Below are 20,410 nucleotides of genomic sequence, written 5' to 3' on the forward strand. Positions count from 1 at the left end.
ACAACCACTTACGTGAATTTATGGAACACTGCACAAAAGGGAATCACGGTCCACTTATCAGGCGGTATGTGGTGTTTTCATCAACGATCACTTGTGGCCACTGGTAAGGTGGTGCAGCTGTGTGGGACGATAAGACCAAATGGAAAGAAATGAAAACCACTGCAGATTGCATCTGTGCCAGTTCCAGAATTCCTGTTAGAAATTGGACGTGTCGAACTGGAAGAATTCTGGATCAAGCACTGGCTGGCCAAGCAAACACACAGAACCGGGAATCTTGCCCTAATTTGGCAGTATTCCTCATCTATCAGAGTAAAACAAGGAAGGGCACAACCCCATTCAAAAAATAAATAAATTAGGGCAGGCATCCCCAAACTCGGCCCTCCAGATGTTTTGGGGCTACAACTCCCACCACCCCCAGCTAACAAGACCAGCGTTCAGGGATGATGGGAATTGTAGTCCCAAAACAGCTGGAGGGCCAGGTTTCATGGTGCCTGAATTAGGGGATACTGTGCCTTTCTAGATAAGGGGTGAGGGACTATTCCCAGCTTGCATTTCCTCGAAGGTGTGGGGTCAGAGGCAAGACAGGGCTGGGCTACATCCCAGTCACACAAAAGTCATCATATCCGACACCCACACCTATCTTTTTATCCTTCAACCAAGGAAACCAGGGACATTATCAGAGTTTAAGGACATATTCCAGTCAGGTGAAAGCATTTGAAGGGGGGGGGGCAACTGCTCTGAGGAAGCCTGTTGCCTAGGAAGAGTCTCGGGGGGGAGGGGCAGACAGAGTTGCCTGCTATGTAGAATTCTGTCCCTGGGCCCTGTTCTAGAGGATTGTTTTAATTTTAATTTTTCTGCTGCAGGGAAAAGGGTTTCCACTGCCCCTGAGTATTTTAATTTCAATTTTCACACTGCAGGAAAACAGATTGGGAACCAGTGTAGGTCAGCTGAAGTTAGGTTTGTTGTGCCAGTTTGTTCTGGCTTTAGTGCCAAAGTTGCATGCAAAACAATAAAGTTTGCCAACTCAAATGACTTCTGTCTGGAGATGACTGCTTAGCTCACCGCTTTCCTCATACCCCCCCCCACGCCCCCCCTACCCAACCCCTCCCAATTGGAGAAGATAGCTTAATTGCTCTATAAACTTTTAAGGACTTAAAACGCAGAAAAATCTGCAATAAAATTAAATGAGATTTCAAAAGAAGAACGCTAAACACTTGTGTCAGTTTATTACTCCATTTTTGTTTTTGTTGGAGTGGAAAATAGGGTCAAGATCATTAAAACTGTGCTGGCCGAAATAAAAGTGCCAAGTTTACAGATGTACGAATGCAGCAGAAACTAAATAAGGAAATCAGAATTTGGTGCTGTATTGGCTCAAGGAGACCTCTGAGACTTTCCTGTGTGGTGGGATGGTGTCAGAGGTTAGTATTACTGGGCAACAACCCATGAAGAAAAGCTGGCTTCCAGAGTCCCCTGGCCCTGCTTTGCCTACTTCCTTGCTGCTGGTCTTAACCAACTAGCAATGCAACCCTGTCTTCTTACTTGATAAAATGTAGTCCAAGAACTGTTCTCTGGTCTGAGAAAGTGATCCGTATGAGCAAGCTGCTCCTGCAACATCACACACAGTTAGCTTCTTCTCCTGCCGAGAGATGACTCATTTAAACAAAGACTCCTCCATCTCCTTGCATCTCCTTGCACATACACCTTTGAAAGAAAAACAGATTCCTTCAAATACATTTAATGCACATTAAACTTACATCTTTAACATTCCTCTCAAACAGCTACAGTTCCCAGAGTGGTTTAGCAGTCATTCCCTCTTCATATTGAACTCTGGGAATCATAGCTATGTGAGCAATTTTAACAAGGGGAAATGTAAAGTACTACACTTGGGCAAAATAAAAAATAAAAGGCACAAATACAGGATGGGAGACACCTGGCTTGAGAGCAGTACATGTGAAAAGGATCTAGGAGTCTTGGTAGACCACAAACTTAACATGAGTCAACAGTGTGATGCAGCAGCTAAAAAAGCCAATGCAATTCTGGGCTGCATCAATAGGAGTATAGCATCTAGATCAGGCACATCCAACAGGTAGATCATGATCTACCAGTAGATCACTGGATGTCTGTGGTAGATCACTGGTAGATCACTGGATCCCCCCAAAGAAGCTCAACAACTTTGGCTCCCCTAAAAAAAGCTCAACATTTTTGCCCTGCACCCCAAAGAAATGGGGCTTTCCTCCCCCCTAAAAAGTTCTACAACTTTGACCTGAAACCCCCCCCCCCAAACAGGGTAGATCACCGCCAGTTTTTAACTCTGTGAGTAGATCACAGTCTCTTGGGAGTTGGCCACCCCTGATCTAGATCAAGGGAAGTAATAGTACCACTGTATTCCGCTCTGGTCAGACCTTACCTGGAGTACTGTGTCCAGTTCTGGGCACCACAGTTCAAGAAGCATACTGTACTGACAAGCTGGAACATGTCCAGAAGAGGGCAACCAAAATGGCCAAAGGCCTGGAAATGATGCCTTATGAGGAACGGCTTAGGGAGCTGGGTATGTTTAGCATGGAGAAGAGAAGGTTAAGCGGTGATATGATAGCCATGTTCAAATATATAAAAGGATGTCATATAGAGGAGGGAGAAAGGTTGTTTTCTGCTGCTCCAGAGAAGCGGACACGGAGCAATAGATTCAAGCTACAAGAAAGAAGATTCCACCTAAACATTAGGAAGAACTTCCTGACAGTAAGAGCTGTTTGGTAGTGGAATTTGCTGCCATGGAGTGTGTTGGAGTCTCCTTCTTTGGAGGTCTTTAAGCGGAGGCTTGACAGCCATCTGTCAAGTATGCTTTGATGGTGTTTCCTGCTTGGCAGGGGGTTGGACTGGATGGCCCTTGTGGTCTCTTCCAACTCTATGATTCTATGATTCTAGGAAGAGTGGTCTCCTAACAACTCTCAGCACCCTGAAGAAGCTATAGCTCCCAGAATTTTTTGGATGAAGCCAGGACTGTTTGGCATGGTATCCTACAACATTTGGAGGGCCACAGGTTCCCAACCCCTGGCCTGGAGCTAATAATATTAAGTAGGGAGGTTATGATAGGGTTCAGACACTTACAGTACAATCTTACACATGTCTGCTGAGAAGTAAGTTCCATGGACTTTCCCACCCAGCTTAGTGGATATAGGACTGCAGCCTTAAAGGTGAAAGAAAATAATTCTTCATACTGTTGGGTGACTGTAGGACAATAAGCAGTTTCCTACTGCAGTACGGGCTCAATATTAAGAAATTGTCTCTCACAGTCTAGCAGCAGTTCAGTTCCACATTCTTCATATTTTATGTTTACTTAAAGAAGCCATAGTGATTTGGAAGTGAGTTGAAATATATGAAGAAATGTTCTGTGCGGGGGGAAAGCTATCATTTCATTTTCATTTTTATATTTTACTTTCAGAAATGCTGAACTCATTTATTTTCACTGGTGATAGTCCAAGATGGGCTTTTAAAGAAAAACACAGGGGGGAATTTTGCTGATTACCCTAACACTTTAGTGCATTTTCATTCTCAGTTTCACATTCTCTGCACAGGCTGAGGAGGTGCAATTTTTTACAGCAAAAGAGCTAATTGTAAGTGGTACTTAAATAAAATGCTGCCACTGGAGAAAAACCTTTAAAAGTTTCAACACTGTGCAGATTAAGATAATACCCATCTGCAGAGTATTCTACATGTGCAGTTTTGTTAAGCGCTGCCATTATGGAGTTCAGTTGCTGGTTTTATTTTAAAGATCCCATCCATTTGGGGTTAATTTTTATTGTATTTTATTGTAATACATTCTGAATCACTAGTCTACACATCGTCCCATCAGATGCCAGGGACAGTTCCTATGTTCTGGTGATCAATTCCTGATATATCAAGGCCCCTATTTAGGAGGATACCTTTTTTTAAAAATGTACTGAAAATGGCTAGAGTCTATTCTTCTGCTTCCTCCTCCAGAAGTTATGCTTTCCATATTCCTGACTATCTTCATTTCATCATCTGGACATATTCCAATTTGTCTGTCAACTTCTTAAAGAACTAGACATCGTACTCCAGATTAGTTCAGATTACTTCACAGTAAACTGGAAACTACTTCTGCTCAGAATAAAATGGAACTACAGTACAGTACTGCTTCACATGACTTGGATACAATGTTTCTATTATTGCAGCTTAAAACTGCATTAGCCTTTCTCGCAGGTGCACCACAGGGATGACTCAAGGCTGTTCATCTTGTGACTGACTGCAGCCCTGGGTCTCTTTTCATATGTACTGCTACCAAGCCAAGCATTTGCCCACCCTACAACTGTATGGTCTATCCCCCCCGCCCCCCATGCAGAAGTTTGCATTTTTAGTTTCCGATTTTTTGCTTTCCAATTTCATTTTAATCATACCAGACCAGTTTTCCATTCTATCATGACACTTAGTGTTAGCTATTCCTCCCAGTTGTGTGTAGTCGGACACTTAAAAATAGCTTAAAGATAAATAACTAAAACTACAGAGTCCTGGACTAGGCCCCATTGGGTTAAATGGAGCTTTTCCCAGATAAGTGTTTATAGGATTATACTCTTATTATTCTTGGGGCAAATGGACTGTTCCCCAAATTTTAGTAGTACTGAGTCAATATTAACAATAAAGGCCACATTTTTTTGACCTACCACAATTCCTTCATCCACTATTCTCTCTTACCTGTGTAAGGTGCAAGATAAATGGTATTGACTTATCCATAACCACTCATTATCCACCGGCTTTTCAAACTGAAGCCTTTACATTAAGCACAAGCCCTTTAAAGTCACAAATAAAGTGAAAGTGATCTAAATTAGAATAAATGCAGTCAAAATGGAGCTACCTTGATCTGCATGTTCTCGAGGGTGATTAATTCAACAGCCCACTATATTTCAACTAAGGAGTTGCTCAATTGGTTGGCTGCCCATTGAATTAAATCAACATTAAACCACTACTAGAGATTCTGAAAGTGCCCCCTCTGCATTCCGTTAACGTAATATATGTACACACATTTCTCAACAATATATCTATACCAGCCCTAACGTAAACTCTTGGGGTGATAGTGATCAGGAGTTAGAGTTCCGATCTATTCTTCATTTCAAGGGAATAATCACTACCCTAAAATGACTTTTTGATTGTGATTTAATGCCTTCTGATTAAGAACGTAGTCAGAATTCAAGTGAACCTGACCTTTAACCAACTGTTAAGTACAGACATATCTATGACCCAGTTTCCAGATTCTGTCATCCGGACATGATCTAGTGTGACCAAGAGATGCAATCCAGGAATTATTTTTGGAAAGCTGGACTGGAGGCTATCTAGAAACTGGATCTCAGTTGCTTTCTCCCACTTTCTAGCTGGGCAGAGATATAAGAATACAGCTTCATATCTACTGAAATGAATGAACATGAGTAAATTAGGCCCATTGCTTTCAATAGGTCTACTCTGAGTAAAACTTTGCAACTCAATTGATACAAATTAAGCAAAAATGCAATGCATTTTACTATGTCAAGAAGTGCTGTTGTCATGCCTTGCTCTTTTTAGTTTCCCAAAGGCATTTGACTGTCTACTACTACTACAGAGCCCTGGACTTAGCAGGGAAGCTGCCCAAGACCACAAACTGAGTACAAAGCAGAGGACAGGTCTGCATCTGAAATATCAGTCCAAATAATCGACCTGCACATTTGCTACTGCAACAAACACATTTGCTATTGGGGTATGCAGCCTACAGATCCTTATGAGGAAAGGATTTTTGCCAAACATAAGACTAATTGGACTTTCCACCCAGACAGCTCTTCAAATACCAGATTGGCCTGCGCGAACAAGGCCCCCTTACAGCCACCATTGGAGGAGGGGACCTGCAACAACCTGGGATCCAGGCCTGTCTTAAGGCCAGTTTCGATGTCATGTAAATCCTACATGCAAGCAGGCAAAACATGGATTGGTTTGCCCTTACATTGCTATCCCCGCCGTCCTCCATGAGCTAGAGGTTGAAGACCCTGCAAAACTCCAGAATTTATGGCAAATGCATTCTCTAAATGAGGGTCTTCAATCCAAAAAATATCCCAATGAGAGCTGAGCATGCTTAGTTACCCCCAAACAATTTGGTGAGAAGTAAGGAAAACATTTAATGGGCTATCTTTAAAAAAAAATGGTGTGGCTGTAAGATACGCAGAACCACAGCTTAAATCCCTCAACCCCCAGTGTGTTGGTGATGGAAGTACAGCATACTGCCTTCATCTGTTACCAGAAGGTGCTTTTCTTGCTCTTCCAGTTTGAGCTGGCCTGTTTATTTCACTGTGCCCCAGGAAACAGCTGGGAAGGACACTTTTTTCTGCAACCTCTCCAACTGGGTTTCATGTGTCCAGGGCCACACCACTGCACAGTCACCTTCATAGACAAACATACTGTCATAGCCCAAGGTAAGGCCCAGCTACCACTTCTTGATCACAGTCTCGATAATGGTGGCAGTTTCCATGTGAGAAGGTTGGGACCCACTGAGTACAACAAAACACATTGTGGGTCTACCCTGCCAGTGACTGCTTAGTTCCTGGCCACCTACTCCATCACTCACCAACTTAACCTTCCAGGTTTTTACTTTTTTCCCATTTCCCTTTCTTTTCTTTTTTGGTTCGTTATTTGGCTCCCATGTCACATTGGTCCAGGAGCACTTTGTCTGAATGCCAGGATGCCTGATAGCAGCAGGGACCATACCTGAAGGAGTGTCTCCACCCCCATAGTTCAGCCCGAACACTGAGGTCCAGCACTGAGTGCCTTCTGGCGGTTCCCTCACTGTGGTAAGTGAAGCTACAGGGAACCAGGCAGAGGGCCTTCTCGGTAGTGGGCGGGCACCACTACCGAGAAGGCCCTCCCATCAGATGTCAAGGAAATGAACAGCTATCTGACTTTTAGAAGACATCTGAAGGCAGCCCTGTTTAGGGAAGTCTTTAATGTTTGATGTTTTATTGCTTTATTATATTATTATTATTATTATTTTGGGAGCCGTCAAGAGTGGCTGGGGGAACCTAACCCTGGTTTACACAACCCCATTCTGGGAGAAAACACAACTACTGATTGGCTCTGAATTTGCTGAGACATGATGCACACAGCTGGGTAAGGAGGCATCAGAGGTCCCGCCCGCCATTACTGTGCAGGGGGTACAACCCCTCCCCACCAAACACACACTTAAGAAAGGGAGTGAGCACTTAAGAGAAAGCGGATATTTTTGTCCTCTAGCTTTGGCAAAGTAAAACCCATTACAAAAGTTTTTGTGTGTGTTGTCTTCCAGATATCAGTAGTGACCTTCAACAAAATATTTAGGAAAATATGCAGAAGTGGATATCCTGTGGGCTGCATAATGGAGTGAAAAGTAAGGATGCCGCTACAGGAGTTCATCAATATTCAACAAAGTAAGGAGATAAAGCAACTGTGAGCAAATGCTCTATCAGGACAATGTTCAGAATTCTGTCGGATGAAGAACAGAGAGCACAAAGATGCAATTATTTTCTTGAAAGGCTGCAGTCACTATTGCATGGTCATATTTGACTGCAGTATATTTTTAAGCATATCATTTCTAATTCAGGTATTCATAAGCATATTTCCTTTCTTTCCTTCCTTCATCAATTGTATACTACTAGAAAATAACCCCAACGTAATGTGCTACTAGGAAAGAGACCAGGAACAGGGGAAAATTGCAAATGCTCTACATTGCCACTAAATATTTACATGATCGAAGTTATTTTTGCATCCCATTGCAAGGATATTCCAAATCTGGACACAGTTCACATGCAATCTCAAAGGAGAGGTCATCTGAAAAACAATATTTTATAAAGGTTAGCTGCATTGCTATGTATCCTAACTACATAGCCTTGTTGAAATGGTCTGTATTGCAGGAACAGGGAACCCATGCAACTTCTGACTGCCTGAGCCCTCGAATTCCACCCCATTCACTCAGATAGCACCCCTCTAGATTATCCACTGGGATACAAGGGCTCAGGCAGTCAGACGTTGGACCACAACCATTGGCCATGTGGGCTGGTGTTGATAGGAGTTCAATAGTTAGTTGTCCCCTGTGTTGCAGAGCCCCAAGTGGCTGCATCCACACATAAGGCAATTTGTGTAGCCAGTCCTATGCTATGAAACATTACATATGGACATGTTTGTAAATAAACAAACAATTGGGGGAGCGAGATCAAAATTTGATGCCCTCCCAGCTCTCTTGCTGACTTTCCAAAGCCAGGTAAGTGAGGTGCTGAGCTTTGGGAAGGAGGTAAGAGGCTGTGACAGGGTCCTAAAACCCTTCCATCTCCTTCCTAAAGGTGGGAAAGCACTAACTAGGTACTAGGCTTTAGGAAGGAGGACTCTGGGACCCTGTCAGAGACCTCATGCCTCCTTTTCAAAGCCCAGCTTTGGGAGGCAATGCAAGGGTTGCAGGCAAGCGTGTCACATGTTACCGATGGCCACAATAAAGGCATTGAGGGCCACATTCAGCCCTCAGGCCATGTGTTGAATGGCCATCCACTAAAAAAACCCCAAAAAACAGGTCAACATAAAACTGATATAATGTCAACATAAAACTAATATAAATTTTATATCAAGTAGTATAAAATCCATATCAAAAGGAAGGACTTCTGATAAAAGGGTTGGGACTTTTGGCAAGGAGACAGGGCATTTGTCTCTTTTAGTTATAGAAATAAAGGGACTACTATTTGGGAATCACGGTCAATGAGACTTTCTCCCAGGTAAGTAGGAGAATACAGATTGTATTACTGCTTAGAGAGGGACTGAATAATGTCTTTTTGAGGGGGGGGGGGAGACCAGTAGCTAAATTTGAATAGGTTGCACAGTGATGATTCCTTCCAGGAGATGTAGCTGCTTGCTTTGTTTTGTAATGATAGTCAGTTTATTTCATTTTTTGCTTGCATATTTCACAAGATTGTAGACATAGCATGCCTAGTCTGTGAAGTTGAAAGACTTCATTGTGAAAGATTAATGTGGTTATCAACACATTTGGAGGTGGGAAGATTGCAGAAACTTCATTAAAAGGAAACACCACAGTGTCCTATCAGCTGAGGATCCAGCATGAGTGCAAGTCAAGCCAAGGAATGATGTTCAGAAGAGAAAGACTTCTCAAGATCAGCCCATGTTAGTGCTTGAACATCACTGTAGTTCTTCTATAATCTACATCAAAGAAAGGAGAATTCTCTGCTCCTGTTATTTCAATGCTACTGCATAATGAGACACAATCAAGAGCATAAAACTACATGGCGAGGATCCAAACATACTAATAAAGTACACTGTTTTGAAGGCTCAATGAGCTTCACCGAATGCATAATTCTCGTGTCTGTTGCATTCATGCCCTTAGGCACTGTCTTTTTCTGGCGATTGCATCTTGTTAGCAAAAAGCAGACCCCCAGCAGCAAGAAAAAGCTCAGGCACTGCTGCCTAACTGCCCATGAATTGCAGTTTCCTTAGAATTCTGCCTAACAAGATACATGATTACTAATTTGATTTGTAGAAGAGTAAAACTCTGGCAAATTAAAAGCAGCAAACACTCCCAGCTGATTTACGGCAAAGCAGAACAAATTAATTGTTTGTTTTAATGTATGATGTTCAGCTCATCTAACATGGAATATTGCCACAAGCATCTTTCACATTAGCCTCTCAAAGCGTGCCTTGTTATAAGTTCTGGAGGCATAGTGGGGTAAGCTTGCATAATTTTTATTACTAAAGACAAAGGTTCAAGTCGTAACTGCTATAGAACTTGCTGATACTGTATAAGAAATCCAGATACTTTAAAATCCATAGAAAGAATCTCATTCATCAGACGGCTTTGATCAATTTACCCCACTTCAGCTTCAAACATACATTTACACCCAGATTTCTTCTATTTAAATTCGGGTTTTGGAATGCACAGCGTTTGAAACCCTGGAGCATCTGTGTATCATTTAATTTTAAACGTGGCCTGAGATCCTTCCAAATCATTACTGGGGTTCTCCAACTGCCTGGCACTGTTTCAGAATTTATAATAGGCACTCTAACCCTGGTCAGAAATTTATAATTGTGGCAACCTTTCTTAGACACTCTCTGCAAACAGGGACATGATCATGACCCCCATTCCCAACTTCTACCTGTTCATGTGAAGGTCTGAAGAGAGTCGGTGACTTCCACCCACCTAAATGTTCAGCAGGCAGGAGGTCAGTGCTGACAGAATGATGGTTGTGTACCTCTGTCAGTGGTATGAGGCCAGCTTAGGCGACAGAGTTACCATAAGTGGAGGTGCACCTCTGACAATCCAACCAGCAGCACCACAGCAGTGCAAGAGGGATTTGGATTGCTTTCCCAGGTGGTAACTGGGCAAACGGAGCTTGACTTCCTTGATATGGGAAAGCACTCTCTGAACCTAAAGCTGGAAGTACAGTAGTACCTCGGTTCGAGTTCCAAAATGTTCCAAAATGGAAAACTCAGTACAGAAGCCTCAAAACGGAAAACTCAATATGGGAGCTGCATTTCATGTTTGACTTCCAAAGCGCGTTCAAAAACTAAAACATTTACTTCTGGGTTTACGGCGTTCAAAAACTGAAATGTTCATCAACAGAGATATTAGAAAACCGAGGTACCACTGTACTCCAAAAGAGAACTTTGGGGCAAACTGTGGGACAATTTCAAGGGCAATAGGTGGCCAAGATTATCCACTCCATTTTGTCTTACTTTGTTACCTGCGTTGCATGGTATGTGCAGTAGCAGCAGTAGTATCCCTCCAGTTGTCTGTCAGCTAGTGGTTGCCATTTTCTCCTCCCAGAAGTTCCCCTGCAAAGCTCTATGTTAATGTAGAGAGGCAGCTTTGTTTGGATTGGTGGGGTAAATGGCAGCTACTAGTGACAGCCACATGGGTGCTGCTCTCCCTGAGGTAAATTCTGTCTCTCACTTTCATTTACAAGCCATGAAAAAAGGCACCCAAAGTATGCTCCCCATATTGACTGTCTGAGTATGAGGCAGCCATTTTGGTTCAGACCTTGAATTCTGTCAGAATATTTGTATCCGAGGAATATGAAGTCCAACTTTTTTACAGCAGTCTAAATTATGCCTTCCAGGTCTTTGGGTGTTTTCAAACGGGTCTGCGGCACTTGTTCATTCAACGGTTTTTTGACAGGCAGTGGAGAATAAGTGGCTTAAACAGCCTTTTATTGCCTAACCATATTTTATCTTAGGCAGCCTTTAATCCAACAACTTGCTAACAACAATGAAGTTTCCCGTATGTATAAGCACATAGTTTCCACTAACAGAGGTTTAAGCCCAGGAGGAATCATTTTTATGAAATACTAAATATATATGAATTGTTAGTTAGGAAATGTTGGTGTCTGGACTAGGATCTAGCCACTCTTCTAGCCTTGGCTAGCAGCTAAAATAACCAAACAATAAAATATAAGCCATCTTGATAACCAACACTAAATAATTATATTGCTACCCATCTTAGTTGTGTTTAAGGGAATAATGCTAAATAATTAACAATGTTATTGCAGTGGTTTTCCTGCTGACACAATTTGGATGCATTTTAAATCCCCACCATCAATAATATAAGCGACACTGCACAAAGAATATGAAAAAGTGCACTGAGTAGGTAAAATGAGCCTAGAGAAAATGAGAAAATTGGAGTTTTTCTGGTTTGAATGTAAAACTGGGATTTAGATTTCGGTTCTTCCAACTGCCCTGCAATGAGGCCTCACACAAGTAACTTCCCTCTTAGGAAACTGGCGAGGAGTCTTATACTGAGTTGGAGAATTGTGTTCATTTCACATTTTTAAGAGAAACAGACTAATTTACATTTTTTTTAAAGACTAATACATGGATTTTGATGCAATTACCTTTTGCATTTTGCACTCAATTCCAATTTTTTGCAATACAAGTTTCAAAAGAAAACTATACCAGACTGTATTACAAACTGCATATTTTAGAATATTAGTGTGCACTCAACCCTAGAATCACCCCTTGGTGAACGAACATATTCAGTGATAGAGCAGCTGCTTTGCAAGCAGAAGATTCCTTAATATACTGAACCCTAAATATCATTTAGGGTTCAGTATAACTTTCTCTTCTACTCTTCATTCTACTGGACCATCCTGACCTAAGGCAAGTTGGCAAAATTTCTAAGCAACCTAAGCTTGCTGTGAACTGCTCTTGTGAACAGTTGGTGTTAATGATGCAATTGCTTAGGGAAGCTTTTAATGCTTGATGGATTACTGTATTTTAATATTTTGTTGGAAGCCGCCCAGAGTGGCTGGGGAAGCCCAGCCAGATGGGCAGGGTATAAATAATAAACTATTATTATTATTATTATTATTATTATTATTATTATTATTATTATTATTATTCCATTGCAATCCCTGGCATCCCTTCCTGAAACTTTGAACAGACACAGTCAATCTGTCAAGACAATACTGAGCCAGATAGACCAATGATCTGTGCCAGTGTAAGGCAAGTTTTTCAGCTTCCTATAGCTACTCTGCCACAGAGCAGAGGTTCTTGCGAGCCAAGACCCCCCAGAAATTGCCAACCAATAACTCAGACAGACACATTATTTTAGGTTTTTGTTTTGGCATAATTTTGGCCACAACTTTATTTAAAATTACAATTAATTTTGAGTGTTGGCCTTAGGCTTTGGTTAATCTTCTGCCCCACGGTGGGACAGGACCAGCTCTGACTTCCTGCAATAGGAAAGTCAAGTAAACACTGCATGGTGGAGGAGATAACTGAGCAACAGGCAATCTCCCCCTCCAGAAATGTTCCCCAAGGCTCGTGCTCTGTATAGGCCCCAGCCCCGCCCTGTGCGGGGTGTAAAGACTAGAGCCCCGGAGCCCCAGGATTCCTTTAACGGAATACTTCTATAAGAGCAACACTGAGGGGCATGCACCTCCATGCGATGCCCCTCCCAAACTCATCAACCAAAGCCTAACCTGCCAACCTAACAAGCTGTGACTATTGCTAAGCAGTAGGCGAAAAACCAGATGGCAACAGCCAATCAGCCAAATGGAAAAAATTCCTACTGACCCCTGAATACAGGCGGCACCATAGCAAGGTCAACCTAAACCTGCAGGAAAAAAGGAGGTGGGCGGGAGGGAGATTAAATTCACTAGCAGGAAGGAGCTGAACCCCAGGGACGCTGACTATTTAAAGGATCCCCCGTCAATCAAAATTGGATACATGCAATTCTCCCCAGAGACAGTCAGTCCTCCAATCAGGTTCTCCCAATTAGCTTAAACCCACCCCCCCCCACACACCGTCATTTCTGATAGGCCTGTTCGCAACTCTCACTAAATCCCTATGCGGATTAATGAGTTTTATCCCTGTCATATAGGATAGCAAATTGAGGTGTTAAGCTGTTGTCGATGTAATGGATTGGCCATGGGCTCCATCCTGAAGCTTCATTGCACGTCATTGCAATTGGTTTTGTTGATCTCTGTAAAGGACCCCTGGACGGTTAAGTCCAGTCAAAGGCGACTATGGGGTTGCAGCACTCATCTCGCTTTCAGGCTGAGGGAGCCGGTGTTTGTCCACAGACAGCTTTCCGGGTCATATGGCCAACATGACTAAGCCGCTTCTGGTGCAACAGAACACCATGACAGAAACCAGAGTGCATGGAAACACCGTTTACCTTCCTGCCACAGCAGTACCTACTTATCTACTTGCACTGGTGTGCTTTCGAACCTCTAGGTTGGCAGGAGCTGGGACAGAGCAACAGGAGCTCACTCCGTTGTGAGGATTCAAACCGTCGACCTTTCGATCAGCAAGCCCAAGAGGCTCAGTGGTTTACACCACAGTGCCACCCGCGTCTCTGTATTACTACTATAACATACCAGTAGTTGTCCATGAAGCCTACAACATGCTGGGTTTTGATATGGGGAGAGCAGGCTCAGTTCCTTGCTCAATTGTTACTTCAATCGTTCCCTGAGCTCCACAGAGGAAGAATAATGGGCTCTCCATTGCTAGAGACCTTTAAGCAGAGGCTGGATAGCCATTTGTCAGGGATAATGTGCTTGCATTATATTTTACCTTCTGCACTGAAAAGGGGGTTAGACTAGATGATGACAAGGATCCCTTCCAACTCCCTAGTTCTATGATAATTTACCTGCCACTGTTTCCATCTAAAATTTGATTTAATTTTTAGAAACGGAAGCAACTTGCTGGATTATCACTGGCTGCTTCGAGTTCTTTGTTCTTTAAAAAACCAAAAGCAAGACAAATCAAACAACTCACCACCCTTATTTTTTTTACTTTCAGTCTAAAAATTGAGAGAATTGAAAGCTTCTCATTTCAAGAGCAAATGTATTAAAGAAATATAAGCTGGCTTTGTAAAGTGGTGCACTCTGTTCTTTATACAATTTTACTTGCTGCTACACATCAGCAGACATTTTTTAATCCTAGAATTCATGCAAAAAGCTAATGTAAATGGCTCTCTGCCAGCGCAAGAGAAAAGTTCTTAAGGTGCAATATTAATGGAAATGACTTCTGTTAGGAAGCGGGTCTAAAGTTTCCTCTAAAGCCACAGGTCTTTGCCAGCTTTTTATTTGAGGTGCTCCCCTGAGCTCATTAATGAAGCAGGAAACAGAAATGTACCTAGATTGTCAGGGTAACCCTGACATTCATTTACGAGAGAGTAAGCCCTACTGATTGCAGTGGCATTTTCCTGTAAATATAAAAGTAAAATGAAAAACTTGTCTCCCTCAGATAACCTAAGTGAATTAGGGACCTTTCTTTCTTCATTTCAAATTAACATATGAAACCAAAGGACCAGCATTTTTTCCATTTAGCACAAGAAATATTCTGGGTTGTAGCTTTAGTTATATATTAGACCACTTAATATTAGAAATAATATACAATAAAAAGCATAAAATGACTAAAGGTATCATAAAAGTATAAAGAAGAAAACACAACCTGAAGAAAATAAAAATCTATGTGCAGCATTCAAGAACTGGAGTTCCTACATACAGTATTGGTGCTGCCTGTTTCATTGGGATTTAGTGCAGAAATGAAGGGGTTATTGAGACTGAGATGCAATAGAATTTGTATCCTTGGCACATTATATTGTCTTTACTCCAATATCTTTAATAGGAAATGAGACAGGAATGTTTGTTCCAGGTTGGTAACTGGTCTTTTGCTTATACGTAAGTGACCTTCTATTATGCATGTAGGGCATTATAACTTCACTTGATATTCAGGTGATGCATATTTTAAGATTAGAATAGAAAAAACTGAAAATAGTTTAAATCATGGCTGCGGAAGGGGTTTTAACACAGGTCTGGTGGATCGATGTGCTCCAAGTACAGATGAGAAAATAATTAGGGGTGACCATATCAATTAACATTTAAGCAATTATGAAATGTACATCCACTCCATCAAACTGTGTACTTCAGAGGGGAATCCAGTTACTTCTGCACATGCAGATTTCAAAATGGAGGTAGTGCTTGTATGTATTTTGTAGTTGGATACCTGCTACCAGATAATAGTGCAGGAGATGAGGGAGAAATTTGATTGAGGTCGCATTTTAACGCGAACCTACCTAATTTGTACTTTCTGAAAAAATATACAAACCAAAACTCAAAAGCCCTTTAAGATTCACTCCCCTCCAAAATTTGTGATGCAGTTCGTCTACCAAAAATATTTATTAAAATACATCTGTTGGGGAAAGTGTGCATTAAAATGTATTTTGTATGCATTAAAACAAAAATACAGGTAGGTAGCCGTGTTGGTCTGCCGTAGTCAAAATAAAATAAAATAAATCCTTCCAGTAGCACCTTAAAAACCAACTAAGTTTGTCAATAGTATGAGCTTTACTTTTTCAGATACCTTAGTTGGTCTCTAAGGTGCTACTGGAAGAATTTTTTTAATTTTGTTTTGACTAAAATACTTCAGCGTTCAGTCAACATGCAACCACTTCCACACATTTTAGCACATGTCTTCGCACTGTCTTCATACAGTGGAGGTGTGTTTTCCAGAAACTGAAGTTATATTTAGGAAGACAGCAAACTTACCAAGTATGCTGTGCTAATTTTATGTACTGCATAAATTTCTTCAAAGGTTTTATCACTAGCCAAAAGAAGCTGAACCAGAATCTTTGACAACTGGGTGTATTAGATCAAGAAACCACATTTAACCTGCAATCCTATGCAGTTACCTAGGATTAAGCTTCATGGACACTGTGCAACTGACTTTTGAGTAAATATACATTGGAATGCACTGTTAGCATGAATTACATGTTATAGTCAAACAAATTCAAAGCTCTAAAATTTACTAAGTTTAGCATGCAGGAAGAACCGTGAAATATGTGTGTTTTTAGGGATAGTCAACCTTGATATTGGGTTTGACTAGTATTGGATCCATTCCAGTTGACCAATTTCATTTTGTTGCTAATTCAATGCGTTGCGAGGGGAGAGAGAGAACATTTTCCACAGAGTGGGTGGAATTGGCTCCACAACAACGTGTGAGCTCCACATCTGCATCTTACTCTAATTATATAGAAGCAGAATGTCAAAACACATACTTACAGCTGTGTAACATAGTGAAGAGCAGGTAGGTAAACGTGAGCATCAAATGCAAATTGTCAAATCCATTCAGTTCAATGGGTTCCCCCATTTCACTTAGAAAAAGCTGTGCACGTCTAATGCAGCATCTGTGGTGCATCCAAAATGGAAAACTGCATCTTGCTACAAACACGTTATTTGTTTTACATCAGACAAGTTCTCAACATGAGGTTTCAGAAATTACTATGCTAGATTGTAGAAAGGATAAGAGAAGGAAATATACAGAGACAGACAGAATGGAGCATGACTAATGATGTGGAAATATCACTGAAACCCTCAGTATGATGGAACTGAAGTAGTTATGTTGACCTATGGGAAAATAATCTGGAAATTATTCCTGAATAGGCAATACTAAGAGGTTTGGGGGGGGGCAGAGTTTAAAGCCCTCATTTCGAACAGAATAGAAATTTAGATTTTCTTCTTTTGAATATCTGCTTAAATGATTTTCTTCTTGTCATGGGAGGCAATGTTAGAGAAATGTACTGATTCTCAGCAGAATTAAAAAAATTCCATTTACAATCATAGTACAGAACCTTTTTTCCTGATAGCCAAATTCCTTCCCAGGTAGTTTTCCAGGCACTACATGTCAGCAATAGGTTGCTGTTGTTTAGTCGTTTAGTCGTGTCCGACTCTTTGTGACCCCATGGATCAGAGCACGTCAGGCACTCCTGTCTTCCACTGCCTCCCACAGTTTGGTCAGACTCATGTTGGTGGCTTTGAGAACACTGTCCAACCATCTCGTCCTCTGTCGTCCCCTTCTCCTTGTGCCCTCAATCTTTCCCAATATCAGGCTCTTTTCCAGGGAGTCTTCTCCATGAGGTGGCCAAAGTATTGGAGCCTCAGCTTCAGGATCTGTCCTTCCAGTGAGCAGTCAGGGCTGATATCCTTAAGAATGGATAGGTTTGATCTTCTTGCAGTCCATGGGACTCTCAGAAGTTTCCTCCAGCACCAGCAATAGGTTAACCAGAGGCAAAAAAGTAGGTAGTTCCAGAGGTAAAAGTGGCCAGAACAATTGATTGATTACTGTATGGCATTTCAAAGGCAGAATTGACGTCAGGAGGAATTTCCAAAAGATTGTCCTGGATCTTAGGCAAGTCAATCAAAAAATCATGGTTTTTTTGGGTGCTTTTGTTAAAGAAAAAAAAGCTGAACAACTTTTGGATTTTCCTAAAAAAAACAAAAAAACACCCCAATTTTGGGGTTTTCCTAAAACTGCTCAACAACTTTCAGGATCTCCTGGTTTTTACTTTTTGAAATATGACAACCCTATGTTTGTGCAGCAGGTTTAGTCATTGACTGTAGATGAACAGGGAGATCAAAGGAGTCTAAATTTATAGTTTCCATAACCTCTAGTTTCAAGTCAAACACTATTTGATAAACTATTTTTTGTCATTTTTTTGTTATGTCACATGGAAGGTACAAGTCTCTCTGGGTTAGATACCCCTAAGGCTTCTGTGAGACTTCATGGAATGGATGATCTGCAGCTATAAAGGGGTCACTAAGTACTGTAACAGTTCATCTTTTTCTGGAGGAACTTATTCTGAGTTGGCATCCCGGACAAAGGAATAGGAAAAGGCCTGTCACTACTGGGCCCACTCCAAAGCAGTTTGATCCCTTGACCATAAAAAGTCCAGTTGAATGGGATATCTAGTCATCTGTGAAGTGGATGGTTAATAAATGCCTATATTTTCTTTCTATCCACAGGTTCCCTGATCCGATCATCTTCTCCTTCCAGTGACACAGCAGCTCTTAGGGTATCCTGAGTGAAATTCTGAGTTGTCCTCTACTCAAAAACACCCGCCATTCCTCTGTCTAGGCAAGGAAGATACATCATCACAGTTCAAAGTCACATTCCATCCAGACAAAAGCACTCAAAGAAGGCATGGAGTAAGAATAGTGAAGAATGTAGCCTGGGGAGGGGCCCTGAAGAAGTGGTGTGGCCTGAAGAGAGCCCCACAGGCTGGGAAGAGAAGCCTGAAAGGTCACAGTTTACCACCCTGGGCTAGTGGTTCTTCATCCATATTTTGATGGAAGTGAGCCTTATTTATTTATTACATTTTTATCCCATCTTACCTCCAAAAAGCATTCTTTCCCTCCACATTTTATCCTCACCACAATCCTGTCAGGCTGAGAGACAGTGACTGGCCCAAGGTCACTGTGAGCTGCCTCCCAGGACCTTGTCCAACATTAGAATTTTAGGATGTGTGAAAAACTTCTGAGAAATTTTGATTCCCTTCTCAAATTTCTTCCCTCATTTCCTCAGACAGTTACCTAAGAAAGGACCCCCAAATTCAGATTTTGCTTCAGAAGGTATTTCCTTTGCAATTCAAGAGAAGCTACATGTGAGCATTTTCCACTGAAAATAGTTTCAGTTATAGAAATGGGTTGAATATCACCAACCAAAAAGCAAGAAAATTTGACTCGTCCCCGAACTGTCTGAACGTACCAAATTCAGTCATGACTGACAGAAGAAGAGAAGTTTTACTGGGAAAAGAAAAGTCCTGTGAAACTTTTCTGTCCTAAAAGAAAACGGAATCTTTATTCACTGGTGTGGGTTAAGGGAGAAAAGGAGCTGCAAGAAACCAGGAACTATTGCTTGAAGGACTTTCTAAAAAAAATCTCCAGGGAAAACTTTAGCAAAGTCTTGAAAGGAAGCAAAGGCTCAAACTCTCCCCACAACATGTACTCCCCAAACACATGATATTTAAGAGGACAGCAAAGAGACCACAGATTCATAAAATATTAAATAAAATATCTTCAGGGAGAGCTGGGAGAGAACATGGGGTGTTATCCAACCACCCATTGGAGTTGACCCACTGAAAGTAATGCACCCAACTTAGTCCTGTCCATGAATTTCAATGGCTCTGCTGTGAGTAAAACGTGGTTGAATACCATTCCTTGTTTGCTTTTCTGGAGAACTGCTGTCAGTCAATACTGATGTAGATCGATCAATGACCTAATTATAAGGCAGCTTCCCATGTCTAGGTAAAGGTAAAGGGACCCCTGACCATTAGGTCCAGTCGTGGATGACTCTGGGGTTGCAGCGCTCATCTCGCTTTACTGGCCGAGGGAGCCAGCGTACTATCTTGCCCCAATTCTACCACTAACATTATGAGAGAATCGATGCACAGATATTAAGATTGTTTTGCTGATAGACTCTGAGCCAAGACTCTCTAGATCAGGCATCCCCAAACTTTGGCCCTCCAGATGTTTTGGACTACAATTCCCATCTTCCCCGACCACTGGTCCTGTTAGCTAGGGATCATGGGAGTTGTAGGCCAAAACATCTGGAGGGCTGCAGTTTGGGGATGCCTGCTCTAGATAGCGGCTTAACCAACCATTTAATGACTTGGTGGGCTCCCCCCTCACTTTGTTGATTTACTACGTTGATTTTCCAATAGCGTCCACTGCTGAAGTCTCAATTTTATGGACTGATCATATAGTTTAGAAGCTTCACAGTTACTAGAAGTGCTTTAGGCTCCAATCCTATACTCCCAGCCTTCCATATGTTTTGACCATGCTGGCTGGGGCTGATGGGATTTGGAATGCAAAATGTCTGAGGGGCACCAGGTTGAGGGAGGCTGCTATGCACATTAACCCGGGTGCAGTCTGCCCTGAACTCATGAATCCTAGGATTCTAACAGTGTGCACTGTTAGAAAAACAGGCTACACACATAAAAGCAGTCATTTACGGTCAACCAAGATTTCTCCATTGGGGTGTTCTCGTGGGAATAAAAATATACTGTATTCCAAACGCTGACCTTCTTCCCCTCTGTTCACTATATTTGCAGCCCTGATGGACTGTTAAG

The sequence above is a fragment of the Zootoca vivipara genome, chromosome 9 (assembly GCF_963506605.1).
Source record: "Zootoca vivipara chromosome 9, rZooViv1.1, whole genome shotgun sequence".
In the NCBI taxonomy this organism is placed as follows: Eukaryota; Metazoa; Chordata; class Lepidosauria; order Squamata; family Lacertidae; genus Zootoca; species Zootoca vivipara.